The sequence below is a fragment of the Chroicocephalus ridibundus genome, chromosome 2 (assembly GCF_963924245.1).
Source record: "Chroicocephalus ridibundus chromosome 2, bChrRid1.1, whole genome shotgun sequence".
NCBI lineage: Eukaryota > Metazoa > Chordata > Aves > Charadriiformes > Laridae > Chroicocephalus > Chroicocephalus ridibundus.
The window spans coordinates 13,625,726-13,646,069 of NC_086285.1; positions in this window are offsets into that span (position 1 = coordinate 13,625,726).

Consider the following 20,344-nt stretch of genomic DNA (forward strand, 5'->3'; position numbering starts at 1 on the left):
GGGGATACTGTTGTTAGGTCAGAAATTGTGCTTTGTCAGTGGACAGGATAACGAGGAGACTATCTGCCTGTCAACCCTTTTCTGAAGGCCATGAGTAAAGTGTCTGTGAAGGGAGTTGATGACACTGGTGTGGCAGTCAGTGGGTTGAGAAGAATGAGCTTTCGTGTCCCAGATCCCTCCTCTTCCTCCGTTCCCTGCCATCACCATCCGTTGACCCCCCTGAGAGAGGGTCTGGTGAGAACAGGTCTTTGAGGGGACATGAACACGACCCCAGCTTCAGCTGGATCTTGAACATCACTGAACCTTACTAGTTCTAATTGACACTACACACTAATTGATACTTGTGTACCAATTTTGTTTTCAAAATTATTTATGTGCATTTCTGGTTTTGAGTGTATTCTCTTCAATAACAAAACATAGGCGAGCTGAGGGTTTTGCCCCATGGGTGCCAGCAGGGCGCCGAAATCAGTATTTTACAAAGCCATGTGGAGAGAAAAGCTTCTCAGGCCTCAGCACACCCCCTCGTTTACTCTGCCCATGTTTTCTTCCAGACAAGATGGCAAATAAGAGGCAGAGCCAGACGCTGATGGTTGTGCTGCTGCTGTTTGTCTGCTTCCTTCCTACCTTCACAAACGTCTCTTTAGCCTGAAGAGGCGACTTGGGGGTATCCCAGACACTGTCTGCCCGTTAGCAGGACTCCTGTCTGTGGCAGGCGGAAGATTATTAAACGAGGACGTGGTAGTGTGAAAGAGAGGGGAATGTTTCCCACAAAGATTTTACAGTAGAAAAAGGAATGAAAACCAAGCACAATGTTCAGTGTGGTGAATTTTGGACAATTTATCTCAAAGAGATCCCACAAGGTGGAAATAGGCTCTCCACCGGGCTCTGGGACCCCACGCAGGACTGAGGCTGGCACGCGCAGACCCTGCTTTGTACCGTACTGTCAGAGAACAGGATACCTCCCATTGCAACAGTGCTAGGAGCGGGTTTGTTCCCAACCAATGCTTTGAGAGAAGGAAAAAAGGAAAGTCACGTGTTTTGCCGAAAGCCTGGAGTGATGTAGTGTGTCAGAAGTGCTTGTGTGTCTTAGGTTCATCTCAAATAGATCAGAGTACATGGTTACAGCCAAGATGAAAACCTTGCTTAATTTCAAATAATTTTACTACCCTCCTTCACATCTTTTCCTGCATCTTTATTAAAAGATTTAAATATTTTGATTGCTTCCCCTTCTAACAGATACTGTGACAGTGAGGAATTCAGGGACAGGACGAGAGAGGAAGGTAAAGGGGAGATAGAAGTTGGGTCAAGGTTGACAAAAATCATGTGGTTCTATAATATTATGCATACATATAAGTGAGGAAAGCTAAAGTCATGTCAATATTATTTGTAGAAAACAGGATATTACACAGGATTATCACTAACTGAAAAGTGTTGCTACAGAATATTGGAAATGTAGGAGTGGAAAGTTGCTCAACACCTCAGTTTCTCAGGGGTTATGCGGAACTTCATGCACAACTTCTTGTGCCCTGCTTCCAAATTGCAATTTAATGCTATATTCAAACTCTGTGCAAGTCACTTGTTAATGATGACAGCCAAAAGAGTACGAATCTCAGGGATAACAAATACCGTGAATTAGCAAAGTGGCAGCATTTTATTCCATAGAACATGGCTGAAAAAATTGCAACTTATTTTCTAAGGCAGTTCTGTTTGGAAGGATCTTCCTTTGCTGGTTGCTTGCAGCACCCAGAAGTATTCACTTGTGTGGCTTACATATTCTTACCAGTCTTTTCATTCATCCTTTTACAAACACTTTGGGAACATATCCACTTTAAGCGTTACTAATGTTACGTGCTATAGGAAGATAGCCGTAACATAGGTAATCATGAGTTACATCAGAGTCTACTTTTGCCAACAGAAGAAAAACAAAAGCCTCACTGCTGAGAAATCCCACTGTTGTTTCAGACCCATTCATAAACTGTAGTCCGCAAGAGGACTCTTACCAAGAAGAGGATAAACAAATTCTTGATACTGCAGAGTGATCCAGGTTTTATGAATTTTCTTTTAGCTTTTCTTTTCTTTTAGCCTTAGTTGGGTTGTATTTCATGTCTTAACTTCTTTGTTGCACCAGAGTGAGCCAAGCCAGACTAGAGATGGATGCTGTGCAGATGTGCTCTCTCACGTAGCTCTAACAAGGTACCGCAGTCTTGCTCCTGTCACCCTGTTGACAGAGAGGCTTTATTAAGTCCTTAACAGTGCAGATACACGTATAGCACAGATAGAGGCCAAAGCCTGCTCTTTGTGTGTGGGAAGAACGACGTCTGCATAAAGGAGTTGTGGAATTTATGTAGAGTTAAAGATTTCATTTAAGTGAGCTCACTGCCCATATCTGCAAAACCACATGCTAGATCCTGTGGAGCTGCAGTAATGGAAAAAGCCATGAAATTTATGCCTCAGTTTAGTGCAAGTGAAATGTATTTTGAAAAGAGGTGGGATCTAATCCATGTCTGATGCTATCTGGAATAGTTAGACAATCGCTCTGCATCTGTTTATGTTTCAGCTGCCACACACTGGAAAGAATAGTTTCTTGTTATCTCTTACCTTTTGTGTTGGGGGGGAGGAGGGAAGGAAAAGAAAAAATCTTTAACCCTTAGATTTCTTGCATTTTTTTTCATACTTAAGTGTCAGGGTTGCAGGGCATCCCCATGATAAAAAGCATCTTCTAACTGCAAAGCCAGAGAAAAGGTTCCTAAAAATTAAGGTACATACTTGGCGCTTCGTCTCCTTCGGTCCCTGTGTGGCCCTAAGACATAGCTGAGGGGAGGGGAACTTCAGTTTAAATTACCTGAAGTAGCGAGAGAGCTGTAATACAGCTTACTGGGGCAGTGATTTTATGATATGAAACTGTGCAGCATCCCCCCATGTGCGGGAAAAGAAATCTGAGGGTGCAAAGCCCCAGGTTGTGTAAGGCGATGGGAGCCTAACCAGGTAAAGTCTTGATCCAGTTGCCTTTTAGAAGTGCTCTTTGAGCAAACTGTCTCCATAATCATACCAGGTTTTGTTTCAGGACTAAAGAGAGACTGTTTCACTCCAAAAGAAAGCTGGATAGTGAATTAATGTTTACGTGATCTGAACCAACAGGGAATGGTGTTGCCAGGGTCTGTACTCCATACTCCAATCGCCAGAGGAGCAATTCTTTACTAATCTTCAACCTCCCTCATTTGAATGCTTGTTTGAACACTCAGTGTACTCAGCGGGATGTATTCTGACATGATGAAGTAGCAGTGGCAGTAAAAATGGCATATTTGCATCTGTGACTACTTTTGGTATCAGAAGTTTGTTATGTCAAGATGTAGGTGTTTAGACAAGTTCTTCCGTGACCAGCAGGTAAAACCAAATGTTGTTTCTTGTTGGCTATGTCTGTTACATTGAAGTAAAGCGATTCCCCATTATCTGTCCCTGAATTGCAATGCCCCCAGGAGCCTCTCGTCCCTACTATGATTTTACATTGCCTGTGCCAGCAGGGCTGAGGCTGTGCTGGGGCTGATTTGGAGTGATGCACGGACAGATTGCTCAGCAAACTGAACATATAATGGATGGGCTCTTCCTGCTTTTCCCTCATCTGAGCACTTAAGTTTTCCTGCTGCTCATCTGTCTCTTTTAACAAAACATGGAATTTAATATCCCTGGAACTTCTGTTCTCATCAGGTTCCATTGCAATTAGTCAGTTGGCGGAGGAGAGGGGAAGTCAGTGACAGACAGGAAAAGCGTGAGCTGCAAGTCTAATTTTCGTAGAAAACCAAGATGTACAAATGATATCAAGTTAAAGTAATCAAAACATTCTCCAGTTCACTGACTGTTTTTGAGAAAAGCAAAGCAGCGTTTTATTTTAAGTCGTACTTGGTTTCAGATTTTGTACTGGCTCTTACACAGCTGTTTAAAATGCAGCTCAAAATGCAACTTGACTTACACTTTATTATTACAAACAAATGCTAAGCAGAAACCGTCTGTGTCTTCCACTGTTAATGTCTGCGTGGCGCTGCAGTTGGCCAACTCTTATAATCACATTCTAGACATGAGACACCATTGTAAGCCTTGTTAAATATCTGTATTTTGTGCCATCATTTTGTACCGTTGAAGTTAAACTTTAAAATGTGGGTCATTGTTCTGAAGATTCAGAGTCAAAACACTTCAGGAATGTTCAAGAGGCTGCATAATTTTTAAATTTGCTCAACAGCCTTGTTTCCAGTCAGTCTTTCAGTCTCGTGGGTCAGACAATGCCTGCTAACTTCCATATGGTGTAGTCAGTCACACTGAAGTAAGTAGCATTTCACGAAGTAAACACCAGTGAAGTGTTGCCCCATGGCTTTCGGTCTTTAGGGCACTTTCTGCTTCTCTGTAGCTGTAGTGCTGGCCATCTGGAACGGGGGGTGCACCAGTGCCGTTACCACCACTCTGCCCCCGCGGAAGGGCAGAAAAGGAGGTGGGCTGACGGGCAGCTGCAGCTTGTGTGACCCTGGCATTTCGGCCAGGGTACACGCAGCTCTCGTTCCCACGGCCGTGGCTTTCTGCTGTGTGTCACTGGGACATTTACCTCAGTAAGTTTGCAGAACTGAGCATATTTTAATTTTACTTACAGTTTTCAGGACATGTAAGTCTCTTTCCTTTGAATAATCCATAGTCTTCAAACAGGCAGTGTGACCTAATCTACGGAATGATCTCATGCTTTGTCAGACGTAAAATATTATCCGAAGTGAATGAAATGAGATGGTTTGAAGTTTTGAAAAGATGTCTTTGGAATGTATGAACATATTTGTTTCATCTTCCACATGTAACCCAAATAAAGAGCCCATTATGATGTACTCCACATAGTATACAGTTCATTATGTTCAGCAACATGTCTCTCCCTTCTTGTATTAAAGCAAAGTATTCTCTTTCATCTCTGTTCCTGATAAAGACCTGTCACCTTTTACTGCTTAATAATTGAAGGCAACCTACTACAGAAGCTTAGTGTTGGCTGGCTGCCTGCACCAATAATATGAAAAAGAATCGAGTTGTTATTTTTGATGGCTTTAGTAGTTATTAAAACTGAAGACTGTATGTCATGACTCCAGGAATCTTTTAACTCTGCCACTGACTTACAAAAAGAAACCCTGGCCTTGCTAAAGGTGAATAGTGGCTGCTGCATCACTATAATCTCTACTTCAGTCATTGAGCCTCCGAGTTTCACAGTTTCTCAAGGAAATCATGAGTTAATATTTCTATTATCATCTATTTTACAGATAAACTAATCAAATTTCATTAATTAATTGATTTGACTCTGGAAGAAGATTTGTTTCTTTGTCGGAATCACATAGCACCTATGTGTTGACATATATGGGTGAAACTTCCTCTGGAGTTCCTGTAGAATTGGCACGCTTTTTACAGATATGCAAATTTACTTGTATATATTTGAAATTCAAATATGTGTTTATCTTAATCCTTCATTATGAATTTCAAAACAAGGTAATTTTCAGAAATATTTGTTTTGCATAAATGGATTTTCTGAACAAATGGATCTAGTTTGAACAAAGACTTCTCAGTCACCTCTGTGGTGGTTTTACACATTTTGATAATTTTTCTTTTAAAGTTACTTTTCTTGGGAGCATGATAACTAATTCAGATGTGAATCTTTCACAGGACTAGCAAATTCTCTAAAGCTTGCTTTTGCTCATTTTGACCAAAATCATAGCAAAACCAGGGTAAAAAGAACACTGTAGCATGGTAGCTTCAGTTTTCTACCTTGTTTAAAAACAAACAGACAAATAAATATATGTGGAATTTGTGTTGGTCAGCTTTTTATCTGTTTGGAAGGTCATTTCACATGTCTTTCACAATCAAACGGAGAATGAAGAGGGTGTGAAAATTGCTGATCAAATCAAGGACCACTCTGCAAATAGGATCGGCCCAGCAAGGTTTCATATGCTGGCTTTTCTTTTCATTTCACCAGGAGAAATGATACCCAGAACTGGACTGCGCTATGACTGTGGGGTATGTAATCACAAATAGAAAAATTCCAGCATGTAGTTGTGAGGCTACGACAAAAGGGAATTAAAAAGATATTGGAAGAGTCTAATTGAAAATGGGTAGCTATGAATAGTGAGTGAATCCTTGAAGCCTCCCACACCTATTGTTTTTCATTTTACCCATACTATATATTTCACATTTCTGTATTTAGCAAGTCTGAAAGAGGCACTCTGTTTCTGGAGCATCAAATATTATTTTCCAATTCACCCTATAAAATGACTACCTAATAAAAAAACTAAAGCCAGGCAGCATGTAAGTGTCAGAAGTCTGTATCCCTAGAGCAACAGCTGAGCATAAAAGTGAGCATGATAATAACTTTGACTTATTCAACTGTTAAACATAACTTAGGGTGCAATTGCATTCGAATGAGACAATGTCTAACCTTGGCATACGGAAGCGCTGCTGTGGGCCAGAGCTTTTGCCCTCTTGCAGTTTGTGTGCCATTATTATGATAAGCTTTTCCACTGGGATAACTCAAGCATATGCAGTTTGCCATTCAAAACAGAACCAACAAAGCTTTCAATAAAAGGAATAATGTATCCGCTGAATGTCAGATACAACATCAGTCATTAGAAAAATTACCATACATGCAAAAATCACATGCCCCAGGCCTGCTTACAGATATCTTTATTTCAGCAGTTTATCTATTGATAATAGAGCTCACCAAACACACATTTCGGCTTCAGATAACAGTGTTTGGCTAAGATAAAATATTTACTTTTGTGCTACATAGTGTATCAAGTACCCATGTATATATCATACAAGTGCCAACAGTTTAAATATAATACCAAACATGCAAAGAACGCATCCAGTTCTAGATTCCTAATGTCCTAATGTTGGCCCCAAACCTTCTTCTGGTACTTCCGCAGTTTTCAGATGGAGGTTTGATGTAATTAAATCACAAGAAGGGCTGCATTTATTTGCCAAACTTGACAGTTACATTTTCTGACCCTGCTTAACACATTGTTCAAAATAGAAGATACTAACTCCAGCTACGAAATCAAATATATTTTTATTTTCAAAAATAACAATTTTACACAAATCGGCTTTGGAATAATATCTCATGGGTAAACTTCTTTTGAGAGAAGATTAATTGGAGAATTACATAATGTTGTTAATAAGCAATTAAAATTCAACTGAGCCTTAAAATTTAGGCCTCAGGGAGCCCTGGTCGAATTTACACATATTTCAAAAATAAAAGTACACACTGCTTCCAAAGTGCCATTACATGCCATGCATATGTAAGAGTTTTCTCTTAAATGATCAGTTTAGTCTTGCCTAAAGGATCTTGGGAACACTCTTTTAGGTTACTGACTTTGGAACTATCAAAAAATGCATTGTCCTCCACGACCAGCCTTAGCTTTTATTATATCCAGCACATTCCTTGGATGGCAAATTTTGCTTTCTTCACACCTATTGATGGCTTGGTTTTTAGGGAACTGGTATTGGTAGTGGAGAATTTTAGGTCACAGTGATGATAGGTGTTGGATTAGTGAAAAGTTACAAAACTCCCCCATCTTCAGGCCTTTTGAGACTGTAGAGAAGGTAGAAGGAAGACTATAGAGCACAACAGAAAGTAGGTGGAGACTTGTGCCACCTGTGGAGAACTTAAAGCTGGCCAGGGAAGGGACAAGAGAAGAAGAGGCAAGCTGAGGCTATGCCATGGGAAAGGGTGACAACGCCAGTTTTAAATGAGATTGAGGAGCACGGTAGAGTTGTTGCTCAAGAAGTGGTATTGGAAAGTGCTCTGATTTGTTCCAGGAAAGTCACAATCTGCAAGTTTATAGTTCCAGAAATGTCTGAATCGTCTTCCAGATAGCTTTAGTGTTTAGACCAATAGTAGTTTTTCCTATGACAGCATCTGGGAAAGCGCGCCGTGTTCAGCCGCCTCCTCTCCGGTTTCTCCAGAGCCCGTGACGCTCAGCAGGGCTGAGGCCAGGGAGGAAGAAGGGCCGCAGGGGGAATTTCAGGAACTTGAACCGTTTCGCACCATTCACAAGCTGCAATAAGGGATCTGTGAGTTTGAAAGAGCAAGAGCTGGCTGTTGGTCACTAATCCTCTAGAGGGCGAGTGCTCCCTGTTGTATCTTAAAGCCTCCTCGAAGCAGGATTTTGTCCCGTTACTGTATTGCTTCTACCCTTGTCTCATTTAAAACTGATGTTATCACCCTTTCTTATGGCAAAGCCTCAGCTTAACCCTTGCTTTCTGGCCGGTCACACTGCTGGCTTTAGCGTCCTTCCTTTTTCCACTCCGATCGCCTTATTGATTGTGCCGCCGGCCAAAAGGAGCTTGCTGTTGACACAGTTGGCAGTGAGACAAGCCGTGCACTTAGAGCTCATTAGGTAGGGGGGATTATATTCTAAAGCCAAAGTCTGACACTTGCTGCAAAATGATAGAAGTCCTCCAATGCCATTCACCCTCTTCTCTGAAAACTGAGTGCAGTTATTGCATGTGCAATTTATAATTTGCTTTTTAAAGGGTTTGGGCTGAGGCATGGATTTCCACTGAAATCATGCAAAATTCGTAACGTGGTCTAGGCTGGGTTTTTGTTGTTTACCTGTCCACAAAACTGGCCATGACAGGGCTTTGACATGAGATTATTTTAGCTTGAAACTGAAAGCAAAATCTGGCAGGATTGCAAATGGAGCCAAAAGGAACTCTGCGCTAAAGTGCCATAAAAATGCTGAGTGCTCTGAAACATCAGGCTGAAGATATTTCAAGATAGGAGCAAAAATGGATAATCTTTTTCCTAAAACGGGAAGAAAAATACCTACTTGCTCACAGCATAGTGAAGATAAGTCCATGTTTGTGTGATACAAGACAACACTGTGTTCCAGATTCCTCTGCTGGCTTCAAGTAGTTTGGTATGGCTGAACAGCGAAGTGCCTTCCCATGCGGAGACACTAGGACAAGATGCCATGTGACACTGATGCATTTACAATGCTTCTAGTTTTGTGAGTAGCTTGTCCAGCACTCCACTGCTTGGTGCGGACAGACCATGCGGACAGACCATGCGGACATGCGGTTAATGCGTATTTGTGAAAAACTGCGCTATGACTGTGAAGAATAGCATGCAAAGGCCCAGGAAGAGATGAAGAATCAGATGTACCCTTACGGCTTTAAACGGCACACAGCAAATAAAATCACAATGCTGAGCGGCCTGAGGATTTCTAGGAATAACAGTTTACTGTGTACTATCCATTCTTGGCACTAAACAACACTGTGGAGAAAGTAATATGTGATCAAAGACAGTATTCATTAATTAATAATTAGCTAACAATCTTCAGTCTCATATTTTCTGTGTGCCTGGTTTTGTATACAATCTCTTAAATTAGTTTTGTGAAATATAATGCAAAGATGGGTATCTAGTGAGTATTTCTGTAAAGGAGCCAGGACCTATGAGAAATGCCCTACTCGGCAGTCTGGGAGGGGGGTAATTCAGAAGGAAAATGACCAAGTTTGGCGAAACAACCTGAAGAGTCAAAGCCAAAACTGCGGAGGCATTGTAAAGCTGCCTGTTTTGGCTGTTACAAGTCCAAAGGGAATGACAAACCAGAAGAGATCAGAGGGCACTCAGCTTCAGATGTAAGAAGACGAAGTTTGATCATTGATCGGTGAATACTGCCCAGTGCAAAAAATCGCTTTAATTAAAACTCTTCCTGTCTGCCAAGGGAGAGGGCACCATGTGGTTGAGCTGGCAGCTAACTTTAACAAATAGATGTAGGATTCTCTATGTGCAATATTTTCTTGAAGAACTGGAACATTGTGGTTGAAAGGAATCAATGTTTCTGCCCTTTGTACCCTTCAACAGAGGGAAACACTAATTGTCCTACGAGGCAACAGCCAGCTGGGTTTTCCCATGTGCATTCAAGCTCTTGCACATCTGCATAGAATCAAAAGTTACAATTTACAGTTAAAATATATATATATGTATGTAAACTATGTATTTATTAATCGTAGTTGTGTTTAAAGGCCGTGATTAAAGATCAGAATCTTCTTGCCTGAAGGACTTCACATGAAAATGAAAGGACAGTCTTTGTCCTCAGACTGGCTGAGTGAAATCCAATTAAAATATTTCCCCATCATGAACTATAAGTATGATTAAGCAATGCCTTGAAATAAACATAATGAAAACATTATCCATCATTTTCAATTGTGGTTTTCCAATTAAATCAGGGCATAACCTATTTGACAATTAGCGTGCGATGATGTCTGTCCCTAGTGGTAAATAAATATCAGTTTGACTTTGGTATGATGAAAGCTTTTTATTTTTTCACTGTTGAGGCATGCGCGTGTTTGGAACCAGGCTGACACCAAATACTTCTTGCTGGAATATATATCCCACTCACTGAATGGAAATGTAGTGTGGGGTGTTTTCTGTGGGCGAAATTCGATACAGAGGAAAGGGAAACGGGGCCAATATTGTAAGGGATTTTGAGTTGCACAGAAAATACTCCATGTGTTAGCAGCTGCAATCGCAAGGCAGTGCTGAAGGACACAGGGGGGCAGCACAGATCAGCAATACTGGCTTCTCCCCATTGAAAGGATAATAAACCCCCTGTGTCCTCCTTGCAGAAATTTGTGATTTTTATTGTGGCTATTTTCTTCATGCCTTATTGTCACCATGCGATCGTTCTCCTTAAAGGTCGTTCACCTGAAATTGGATTGAAGTCAAGCTAATCTGCTATGGCTGGGTCTAGCTCTAAATGAAATCATTAGTGGGTGAAGAAGCAGGCTCCCAGAGAATGCTTGCTCTGGAGTGGGTAAAGTTAGACATCCCAGGAGAAATCCTGATGTTGAAATCAAATGTTTGTTATTGACTTTAATGGGACCAGGATTTCAATGCCAGGCTAGGATTTTCAGTAGATCAAAGGAAAGGACAGTAAGATTCAGGCATTTAAATCATTTTGTAACTTAGATTTGAAGGCGGTATTACAAAGGAGTGGTCTAACTTGTTTGAAAATCCTAATCCCAAATCCACATTCAGTCACTTGCCCAACTGACCTGGTTGGTAGGGGTTTTGCATGTGTGCACTCCCTGTTGATTTAATGCAAATAGCTTGAGGAAGTGTGTAATGTTACCTTTAGGCAAAATTATTACTGGAATTTCTATACTTTAAAGGGTTTAAGTTTGTAAATTTAATAGATTGTTTTCCCCTCCTTGTATTGTTGTTGTGTAATGATATCCACAAGGTAAAATTAAGCTGTCATTTCCAGCAGAAGTAAATTTAATATTTATTTTTCCATAGCTAAATTCAGGTTAATTTCTCTGTTCATATCAGCTGCCTTGTGTGTCTGGGTTTCCATTCCACAAAGGCTCGTGTGGCTTCTTAACTTTAAGCATGCCACTTTTTCCATTACAGACACATGAAATTCCATGTTTAAAGTGCATGTTAGCAGGATCAAGGACCTTAGGTAATACACTGTGAGATAGTTCGTGTTCTCTAAATTCTGTGGCATATAGTGGGGTGTGATAAATGCACAATGACCTTGCATTAATGACCTTGCATTTTCTTGTCCCAATATCAGCATTGCTTTAATTTAATCCACTGTATTTATTTTCTCAGGAACAAAAATCTCATTTAACAGTAATCTTGAAAAAGAAAAAAAATGGGGTTTTCTTTCGTTCACTTACTCATTTGTTCTTCTTTTATGTGCATTCAGCTCTTGTCCATCCTGAAAGACTCTATGGTAACTGGAGATACAATGAAATTATGATATCTCAAGAGAAAAGAAGCTGAAATCTGAACAAATGAGAGAAGAAAGGATTTTTAGCCACTGTTCACAACTCTTTTCACTCGTTTTGACTGACATCTCCTGAGCGGCAGTGTCTACTAAACATTATATGAGAAAATAGGCTTTATTTTCTTGATATAGCTAGCAGTGAAAATAGGTGCTTTTTTACACATTTTATTTCTTGTCTTCTGAATTAAAAAACAAAACACTTCGCCCGTCCTTTAAATGCTGCAGTGAAGATAAAGGTCAAATGCTTTATCTTCATATAAAGATGATTACAATAATCTCCTTACACATTCCATTCAAAAAGCTGACTTTTCTGTGCCCTCCATATCTTTCTTGCAGTCCTTCTTTGCTTCTGGACATCCTTGTTTCATTCCCATTTACTGGGAATGCGTATAAGCACACTGCTTTGGTCCAAATGACTGCACATTGCACCCGCTATCATTCGATGCAGTGAAGATAAATGAAAAAGAAGTTAGCTGTAAGCAGGAAGAATTCTGCGCCGAGTTGAGACAATCTGTGTCAATGTCAAGAGGAGGAAGGACATTTGCAGAGCATACATTATGCAGCTCTAAACACTTTCTTGGATATACATTCTGAGCACATAGTCCCTATGATAGAGGTTGTAAGGGGATTTTTAACTTTTATTCCTCAGGGCTCCATCCTGCAATGTGGTGTTGAAAGGCTGCAATTCCTTCTGAAATCATGAAAGTGGGGGCAAAATATTAGCCGATTTAAATTACCATAGATCCACTGAAGGCTCTCTGTTTATTTCAGTGGCAGTTTACTCCAGCAAAAATCCCAGTCCTTAGAAGGAAGAACTTAACACTTCCAGAAACTGTTCAATCAGATCAGACCAGCAGACGTCAACAGCACTATGAAACGTATTCCCAAGGGACAGCTGGGATTTCATACATCTTGGCTAGCTGTAGGAATTTGGTGCTAAGAAGGCAAACTGCATAATTCAAAGTGGGAGAGAAACCTCAGCAGTAACTACTTTGCTAGTAATAATAAGGTGGCAATAATATTTGAAGGTCTGATCCTGTCATATTCTGATGTTCTCAGGTTAGACAGTAAATGAATTTTTAAAATAGCCAAGATGGCTGGGGATATTTACAACCAAATTGTCCTCAGCATTTTTTTTTTAAAGAATGGTTGGTCATTAAAAATTTGCCCAAAATAGGTCCAGCTATATTATCTCACCTCCAAGTAGAAGTACCCAAGATGATTCCCACAGCACATCTGAGCACTGAGAATTTATATGGAGATGTGAGGTATAATGGATAATCTGACAAGTGTAACTATTATGGCTTGAGCACACCACCAAAATAGATCCCTGCCTTCTGGAAAGTAACAGTACGTTTTAGAATAGCCCAGACTCAATTCATATTGATCCACATAAAGAATAATGACCAACCACACTGTTTCAGTAGAATTAATCCAATCTCTTTCCCTACTTCCCTTGTTGAACCCTCAAGAGAGAATTATAGATTTCTTGTACTGTTATGCTCATTCACTTACTATGTGGCAATGACCTACTTTCTGTTTAACACAGTGAACACGGGACTCTGAACATACAGCATTAGGCTTATGCATATAGTGTTGTGATTGTCAGAGATAAAATCTGACATCCAATAAATCTTTGATCTTGAAAGGAAATGGTCCTTATTTGCATCTAAGTACTTGCAAGCAATTGCAGGTAATCCAAATGGAGAATCAAAGCCGGAGAAGCTTTTTGTAGGTAATTCACATTTAAAAATTCTAGGCAAAAAGCAGTTTGGGTTTGGTTTGCTCAGAGAAGCGTGGGCACTGAATTTGCACAAGTTTACAAAAACGGCTTCTTTCCAACTGCCTGTGACCTTGCCTTGGGTCATTGCAAAAGAAATGCTAATTAATGGAGCATAAAGTGGTATTTATTTGTTCCTTGTAAGTCGCTTACTTGAGAAGGATGCAACCTGGAGGGGATGTTGATATTGGTTATTATAAACAGCAAATAACACGTCTCCTCAAATGCTACAACTTTGCACATGTACTGGAAAGGACGGAAAGCCAGGTAATGAATAACAGAAAGGGTTTTGGCTCAAAGGCTTGTGAGCTGCAATGTAAACATCATACCTCAGTATTACAGGCACATAAGCGATATGGTTGACACATGGTGTGCTGGGCTGTATGTCATGACTGCTTTGGTACAGGGCAAAGATGGGGTAATCTTGCATGTTTTTCTGCCAAAAAGAAAATTGATTTGCTTGAAGTGTGGAAAATTAGATGATCCCACTGTCACTGAGTGAAGTCTGTCCTGTGAAGGCAGGAAGCATCAAAACATCAAAAACGGATTTTTGAGATTTGAAAATTTGGCTTGAATAGAAGATACCCAGCTGCAAAAATTCTCTGCAAATGGAATTTTCAGCGGAAAATTTTAAAATTTTTTTTTTTTTTTTTAAGTGATGGTCTGGCTTTTTATAGGAAGGTAATTTTAAAATAAAAATCCGCATTTTGCTCACAAGCAATACTTTGTGATACGGATAGGACTTTCTTTCAGTTTTCTTCTAATATGGATTCCTCAAAATTAATACAGACTCTGGCACATACACATTTTGATTGAATTCATATTGCAAGGCAGATTTTCATATTTTTCTTTTGAGCCAGTGTTCCTCCAGTGTCTTCATAACCTTTCTGGTGTAGCTGGGTGTTGCTCACTATAGATAAAGTTATCAGGCTGGCTCTAGGTGAGTAATTAGGACTTATCTACATGAGAACATTTAGCCAAAGATAGAGTTTAGCTACTTGCCCTAGTGTGCATGTCCTAGTTTTCTACTATTGTAAGCTTGTGAATCATGGCTGCTCAATAGTGGATGTATATAAAAAATGTGTAAGTAAGTCAGACGTTCCTTTATTTTCTGCTGTAATTGTTTGAGAAATGTAACTTATTTTCACCTACACAAAAAAAAGGGAACTATGAAAATAAAAAAAAAAATCACTTTTTTTTATATAGTCTTATGATAAACTGTCAACAAAAACTTGCATTTCTACAATTTCTGGAACCTTTTAAAAAGAAATTTTATTTTATTTAAGTTGCTTCCTTTCTCATGTTTAACAAAAACGAAGTTTTCTCTTGAAAATGAAAAAGCTCCATAATAAATGACAAGCAATACTACGAAAAGGCATTTTCGGTGTCAGATCCTTAGATTTACTTTTAATGTGCATATATGACAACACATTTTTAAAATTTCAGAGCTATGCTTCCATAGCTGCTACTTGCCCTGTATTATTTGACAACCAAATCTTTTACAGTGCATCAAAGACCGTGATCGCTAGTCATTACTGACATGCCAAGTTTCAAATACAAGTTTATCTGGTTTTTGAATGATCTCTCTGGGGCGAAAGATGCTCAGATCACTATTTTTCACAGGTCAGAAGTAGTATGTTTTTTCACCTTCTCATAATTCAGAATACCTGACCAACTTTACTCATGCTGTAAAAGTTAATTAGCAGCTATTATAACATTCCTTTTACTTTCTGACAAGGCGTATGTATATAATTATAGTTTTACATCCTTTCATTCAGTGCATTGCATCATCTGAACCTGCATGGTAAATGAGAATTATTGTCTCTGTGTTTTCTAGCGATATTAATGTTCAAAGTCACAGTGAAATGTCCTTCATATAAAGAAGTTTAATCCTAGAGTAATTAGGTTCTTCTTTCATCTTCACTCACAAGATGGAAAAGGGAAAAAAAAAATCCAAACCACTAAAAACATACAGTCATTGAATAAGTCTTTCCATGATGACTGCAAGCAAACAGATAGACCGCAAACTTTTTGAAACAGTCAAAAGAAATCCTTTCATGTGGTCTGGATCTCAGAAACCATGTTTGAAAATATGTCATGTATGAAATGAATAAAGTTGGAAGTGAGACTGCTTCACTCCAGCAGCTTTGTTCGCCGTGCTTTCTAGGTTGATTGAAAACAATCAGCTGGAAAGACCTGCGTACACAGGGAAATGACACAAGTGGCCCTTACTAAGATGTGTAATTTCCCTCTTATTATGGTAATTAAAGAAAATTGCCTTCAATAATACAAAGTGATATATCTATATTGGTTCAATTTAACTAATGTTCCATAGCTGCATAGGCAATCCCTGAAAGCAAATAAAAAGATATTCAGCTAGAATTTATGGAGAGTGTTCAAGCAACTCTCCAAAAGGAGGGCTGAGGTTTGCAGTTTCCCCACTACACGTCCCACTTTACACTGTTCAAGAGATTTTCTACTTTATTTTTGTAATTTTATGACAATTACTGACTCTCCTGATAAATCTGATTCGTTGGAGAGAATATGGCAAAGTGACAAATGCTATCTTTCTCCTTTGATAAGAGAAAGACCATATTTTTTGTAAGAATTAGGTAATTTCACTTCCAAAGAACAAGTAAAAATAAAAATAAAATCTCTTTTAGGTTTGTTGCAAGCCACTCAAGATTCAATGGGTATCTTTTAAGTTAACATTAATAGAATTTCAATGTAAGCTGCCTTAACCCTGATTTAAAGTGAGTAAAATAAGCTAAGCTGCAGCTACATTATGCAATGTGGAAAATATAATGGCTGTGGTCAGAACCATGGTTTTATGTTTCCTGATTCATTTCCAAACTCTTATTATATCTGTGATATATTTTCATGTAATTTCCATTTGTTTTAGGAGGCTAGAAAACAGAAAGAAATGTATGGTTATTGAAGTGTTCCCATTTATTTTGAGCATAGAATCATTCTTTAAATCAAATGTAACTTCATTGATTGCAACGATCACAGTTTATGTTCCAGCGGTAACGATGAGAAATCAACGTTTTCCAAGTGCTACTGCAGAATACTACCCTTTTTTTTTCTAAATGTGTGGGATTGTGAACTTATATAAAAAATGGTGCAGTAGCAAGCTTGTTGGTGCTATATGGTGACCTGGTAACTGTTGCAGTGTAATTTGGCTATCTATGGGTGTGTTAAGTATAGGTGTGTTAAGTTTGGCAACCATAAAGCCTATACCATTTGAGGGAGGATCCATTTCTTTACTACATGTGTTTTCCTAGCACTATGTGCAGGAGCCTTAAAACACACCTATCGCCAGCTAATGAACTACAGCGATAAAGTAATGACACTACTGGTGTTAATAGTCCCAGAGCGGCTGCTGAGAAAAGTTAAACTTTAACTTGTGAACTGTGGGAAGTGGAAGGACTCCCAGCGATTCCAGCCTGGGAGCTGAGCCTGTCGTCTACAGCAGCAGGTGGACCTTCTGCACTTTTCGACATTTGGAAAAGATTCAGTTTCCAATCCTCTTAAATCTTAACTTGTTCTGCTTACATTGCCAACAGGTCTGCCAGTAAATGCCAGTGACAAAGTGGTTTCCTGTTCAAGGAATGAGGTGTGAGGTGTCAATGAATTTCATAACCAGCCCTTGAGAGGTCACACTTTGATTAGGTTTTAAATGGTAATCAAAGTTGAAAGATTCTGCCCACCTCTGAGCTAAACTCATCATCAGCAACTTGTATTTTAAGTTAAACAAATATTTGGAAATTTAATTTAAAGCAAAGTGGCACCAGGATGAATGAATTAATTTATTTTGTAGTGTTGGCAGAAAAAAGGAAACTGGACAGAGTGAAACATTTCAGCTTTGCTAGCAAGAGATTCGTAAAGGAAGACTGTGTTTTCAAGTAGTCTGGCTTTTAAATAATGCATGTAAACTGTACATTGGGTTCCAGTCAGTTCATCTGATTTTTCAAGTGACAAGGTTTTTTGCAAAATCTCCTACTTCTCAGAAGTAGCTGGAATTCACACTTTGTCTTCTGACTGTACTCTCATTAAAGCTTTATCTGTCTACATTTCTGTACCAGCATTTATGGGGGTTTTGTGACCATAGTATTGAAACACCTCACGAGATTTAATTTTACACTTAGAGCACTCCTATTAGGATATTTTTTTTTTTCAGAATTTTGCAAATATATTATCTTAATACAGAATAAAAATTCTCCAAGGTCACCCATGTTGTGAAAACATAAATTTCAAGGAGATTATATCACCTGCCACTCCCTGCCTATGTCATTCCAACATCAAATCATTTATGGATTGTGATTCTTCTTTTTTTCTTTTTCCTGTGCAACATTAAAAACTTTTTAGAAATGGGTAATGGAACAACAGCTTCCTTTTCCTGCTCTGTTTACTTATAAGCAGAAGAGAGAAGACAGCAGAAGAGCCAAATATCAGAACAAAGACGATTGCTGGCAAATCCCAAGAGTGGGTCCAAACTGCTATTATGAATATATGCTGTGTCCAGTCAACTCTACATACTGGTGATAGATGCTGTTCTCTTTTGGGAACAAATCACTATGCTATTCTGTCTGCTCATGGCTTGGATGGCTGTACGCTTTGCTGGGTAAAAAGCTGGCTGGAGGGCTGGGCCCAAAGACTTGTGGTGAATGAAGTTAAATCCAGTTGGCGGCCAGTCACAAGTGGTGTTCCCCAGGGCTCGGTATTTGGGCCTGTTCTTCTTAATATCTTTATCAACGATCTGGATGAGGGGATTCAGTGCACCCTCAGTAAGTTTGCAGATGAGACCAAGTTGAGCAGGAGTGTTGAGAGGGATCTGGACAGGCTGGATTGATGGGCCGATACCAGTGGTATGAGATTCAACAAGGCCAAGTGCTGGGTCCTGCTCTTGGGTCACAACAACCCCACGCAGTGCTACAGGCTTGGGGAAGAGTGGCTGGAAAGATGTCCATCAGAAAAGGACCTGGGGGACTTGGTCGACTGCTGGCTGAATGTCAGCCAGCAGTGTGCCCAGGTAGCCGAGAAGACCAACAGCATCCTGGCTTGTATCAGAAATAGTGTGGCCAGCAGGACTAGGGAAGTGATTGTCCCCCTGTACTTGGCATTGGTGAGGTCTCACCTTGTGTACTGTGTCCAGTTTTGGGCCCCTCACTACAAGAAAGACATTGAGGTGCTGTAACATGTTCAGAGAAGAACAACGAAGCTGGTGAGGGGTCTGGAGCAAGAGTCTTATGAGGAGCGGCTGAGGGAGCTGGGGTTGTTGAGCCTGGAGAAAAGGAAGCTGAGGGGAGACCTTATCGCTCTCTACAGCTACCTGAAAGGAGGTTGTAGTGAGGTGGGGGTCAGTCTCTTTTGCCAAGTAAGAAGTGATAGGATGAGGAAACGGCCTCAAGTTGCACCTGGAGAGGTTTAGATCGGATATTAGGAAAAATTTATTCACAGAAAGGGTTATCAAGCGTTGGAACAGGCTGCCCTGGGAAGTGGTTGAGTCACCATCCCTGGAGGTATTTAAAAGATGCGTAGATGTAGTGTTGAGGGACATGGTTTAGTGGTTAACTTGACAGTGTTAGGTTAATGGTTGTACTTGATGATCTTAAAGGTATCTTCCAACCAACATGATTCTATGGTTCTGTGATTCTCCAATTTCTCGAGCTTGCTCAGCCCCATCTCTGCCTGATCCATTCAGACTGCCTGAGGGAAATATTTTGCACCGCGTGTATCCGTGCTTTCCCCTTTTGCAGCACACTATGCATCCAATTAAGCTCGTGCATTGATATGTAGTGAACAGGTGAATCGGGGTCTGCTGTTGGGTTGAGGCCATGCTCATCTGACCATATAGATGGGTAAGGAGGGAGAGAAGGGAGGAGGCATAAACTGTAGCCACTGAACTGCTGTGTAGTTCTTTGGGAGAAAAAGCTAAGCCCTGGGAGCAGGTGGAACAAGCACAGTTCTGCAAAGCCTCAAAAGGGGGTGCGCTTGTATGTATTTGTCTTGGTTTTTGCACATGGTCACGCCTGTAAGGCACAAACAGACCTAAGGATCTGCACAAGACCGTGAGTGTACAGACTGAAGGGAATCTGTGAGAAAAAAATCAGAGTCACAAGATACAGCATAGTAATACCATTTATCCGTAGTCTGTGGAGTTGATTCTGCTTCTCATATTGTAAATTCTGCCAAAAATAATCCGCTCCAATGAGAGAAAAAAAAAGAAAAGGATACAGAAATTAAAAGCAAGGCATCGAAGATTTTGAAGAGGTCATTTTATGCTGAGAGAAGTAAATGATCTTATAGTGCCTTTTAGGTCAAATTGTGCAAGCTTACCAATGTTTCCCTCAGAAGAGAACCACCTATTCTCTTACAAAGTCTATTTTTCAGATTTCTCTGGGTTGTCTTTCTTTAACTTCATTTGGTGTAAAAACTAGTTCTGATAGATACCATGAAGACAAAGAGATATCAAGAGAGGAAAACCTGTGCTCTTCAGCAAGACGATAGAAATTCATTATTCACAGCTGCATACACACATGATTTTGAGTTCGAACAGCCAGCAATTAGTTTAAACAGTAATACCACCAAGGGAAGCATAACTTAGTTAAAATTTACATTTAAATGAGATCATTTGGAGAAATCAAATGCAGAACAATCTGTTATTTTTATATAACATTTCATAGTAGATTTTCTTAGTAAGGTATTCCTCACAATATAGTTTTATTACTTGCTGGTCTGAAATTACCATGATACA